We start from the raw sequence: 3,257 nt of genomic DNA on the forward strand, positions 1-3,257 counted from the left end.
CTGCTCTGGGTCCTTGAATAATGGAGGCGACACACATCTGTTAAGGAAAAGAAAACTTGGAAAATTTGAGCTGAAATTAGCTACCTAATAAGAACCAGGGATACCAGGGTCAAAGACCTGGAGCATTTCCAGAAAACCTCCTTAAACATCAGCATCCTTTTGGTCAGAAGATCCTCCGGGAGCACATCCTATGATGCAGGCCCTGGGTGTGTGTGACGCTGGAGGAAAAGCCGTGGATGGGTGGGAGAGGGAGCTTATACTCTGGTAGTGGGGGCGAAAAACAATTACATCATGAGTAATGAGTGTACTTAGTGCCACCAAGACATGCAGGTTGCTAAGAGAGATGGTTGTGAGTCATAGGGTTAGTGAGTGCTTCCCCAGGAAACGTAAGATGAGACCAGACACCAGAGGAGCTTGTCTGGAGAAGATGCGTGCCAGAAAGAAAAATCCATGCAGGGACGTTGAGGAAGGAAAGGGTTTGGGTTTTTTTCTGAGGAACAGAAAGAAAGCCCTGTTATTAGATCATAGTGAGCAGGGCAGAGAGGGTAGGAGGCAAGGTTATAAGCTGGGCAAAGGCCCACCATGTAGTGCTGTGAGGGAAATGGGAACGGTCTGTTACTTGATTCAAAATGCAGGCTTTGAAGAAAGCAGGAGGTCCGTGAACTGACCTACATTTACATACCACGGGGGCAGTTTCATGGTGAAGAAGTTGAAGGAGACAAGAACGCATGCAGGAAGAGAAAACAGGGCTTTAGCTTGGGTGGCCGCACTGAACATGGAGGGAAGAGACAGAGCGATGGGGTTTGTAAAGCCCCCTCAGCAGACGTTGGTAACTGATAGCACAGGGGGAATGGTGGTCCAGGACATGCCAAGATTTTAGCATGAGCAAGTAGATGGATGGTGGAAACTATACCTCAGTTCAGTTCATGAGTTCAGTTTCGGACATGTTACATCAGAGATGCCTGCGAGACATCCCAAGGGAAAGAGCAAGTAGACATTTGGACAGATGGGTCTGGAGCTCAGATGGAAAATTTAGAATGGAGACATAAATTTGAGAGTCATTAGCATGTAGTTGGTAATAAAGCTGGGGAGAGAACAGGGATTGAGCAAAGAAGGTGACTTAGGAGCATACTTTGGGGTTTTCCATATTTATGGGTGGTTAGAGAAGCTTGTGGAGACACAGCTGCCCTGAAGGTGGGAGAAGAACGAGGTGGGATGTCATTCATGAAAGGTGTGCATGACATTAGTAATAAAGCTTGGCACAAGCTCCTTAATGAGCCCTTTCTGAAGATTTGGGTTCTGTCTCTTTCTCCAATTTAATCCATCTGTGAAACCCTGATGTAGCGTAGCCTTCAGACTTCTGGTGAAATGAGATTAGAAAAATTTTTTTTTAATTTCATGTCATAGTTGTTGATACTGCACGAGGACAAAATAGATATATGAGTCATGCCTTCACACACAAAAAATAACGAAAGAGTAACATGTGAAGGCCAGTTTCATCATGCTGATTACTAAACTATCCATTCTTACTGTCAATTTTATTGTTGCCTTCCAATTTAGTAGGTCTTCATATATTTTAAAGCATTCAAATATACTTTTTTAAAAATTGAGACATAATTGATATATAATATTATATTATTTGGTGTACAACATGATGATTTCATATATTATGTACATATTGTAAAATGACTGCCATAATAAATCTAATATTCATCACCACACATAGTTCTACTTTTAAGATCTACTTTTTTATCACCTTACAAATACACAGGATAGTATTGTTAACTGTAGTCACCATGCTGTATGTCACATCCCCAGGACTTATTTGACTTACAAATTTATTTTAAAGCATTACTAGGTCATATATCATAAAGCATTACTAGGTCAGATATCATAAAAACACTGTGACAGATGTTTTTAAAACCACAAATAGAATCGCTTCTTGGCCTTTTGGCTAAGATCAAATGTAGTATCTGTTCTTATCGGTTTAAAACCACAAACAGAGTTTTAAGCTATTTACTTTTCCTGGACACATGAAGGAAAGAATATAATTTAAAAGGGAAGTGCTTGAACAGCGATCAGAAGACTCAAAGGATTACCCTGGCTCTGATTATAAAATGCATTTTAGCTCATTAAAAACAAAGAGAAAAAACACTTGTTATTGAAGGTTGTCTGTGATGGTAGACCCTGAGGGAGAAGCACATTTTTGTTTTTATTTTCCTACAGAGAGAGACCCACTGGAGAGCTGCTGGTAGTACATGAAACTAATGTGCAAAAATAGATTATCATCCTTATGTGAAGTATTGTCAAATTAGAGGTGATTAACTACATTTACGTTACATTTTCCATAATCTTATGGTTTAGCCTTTTAATTTTTACAGTTTTTATTATATTAAATCATTAAGATTCAGAGGTAACTTTATTTTTCAAATGAAGTTATCGGAGCACTTAATAGTGCTTATTGGTCCATAGTACTTCCTTAAGTTATGGTCGAAACGTGTAGAATAAAGACTCTCCTGGACTTTTCAGCCCTTTGGGAGTCAGCACCGTGCTCACCAGAGCCTGCTGCCATCTGGCTGTCTAGCTAAGTGGCTCTTCAAAGATATTTTAAAACACATACAGTCAACTTTTGATTCTCTGGGCTATTTATGATTTAAGTGAGATTTTGTTTGACAAAGAGTCCCATTACCAGAGATAATTTGAAAATGACGGGAGAATTTGTGCTTTACGACCTAAGAGCTATATGACTTTGGTCACGTTACTTACCCTTGCTGGGCTCACTCATCCTTAGCGTGGAACGACGTGACCTCCTTAGAAGGGTTCTTGAGGGTTATGGAGGGTCACGCAGGTGAAGGATCCAGCACAGTGTGTGGCGCGAAGTGGATACTGCCCTCTGCGCCTGAACTCTGTGTGAAACAGCTGTTGTCTCTGCCGGTCACCTAAGCTGAAATCCTTGCTCGGGGAAGCCACTTTCCATTTTTCTAGATCCACCTCCACTATACCTCTTCTGCCTAGTTTTCCCCTGCCTCTCCTGGGAAAGTTGGCTGTACCTTCCGGCACTTTTGAGGTGTTTTGCTAACAGTTAAGTCCGATGCACTGAGAGTGATTTGTCTAGCTTCTGTCTCAATCTGATACTGGGGTATAAGAAGTAAACGTGGACCGAACGTCTCCCTCGGGACAACAAAAAGAGTTGAATAGAGGTTGGAAGGAGGGCTTTCTGTTGTTTTCCGTTAGGCGGTGTCACCACTGGCAGTGTT

The 3,257-nt window shown here is 41.4% G+C and overlaps 1 non-coding gene across 1 annotated transcript; it reads left to right on the forward strand.

Annotated features, from left to right (window-relative positions):
* Positions 1-1,934: 1,934 nt before the first annotated feature.
* LOC129068084 (U2 spliceosomal RNA) lies at positions 1,935-2,133 on the forward strand. The gene has a single exon (XR_008528891.1). It is a non-coding gene; the product is annotated as a U2 spliceosomal RNA (small nuclear RNA).
* Positions 2,134-3,257: the final 1,124 nt, after the last annotated feature.

Source organism: Pteronotus mesoamericanus, unplaced genomic scaffold (assembly GCF_021234165.1).
Source record: "Pteronotus mesoamericanus isolate MK-2021 breed Mesoamerican mustached bat unplaced genomic scaffold, CSHL_Meso_final contig_20, whole genome shotgun sequence".
Taxonomy (NCBI): domain Eukaryota; kingdom Metazoa; phylum Chordata; class Mammalia; order Chiroptera; family Mormoopidae; genus Pteronotus; species Pteronotus mesoamericanus.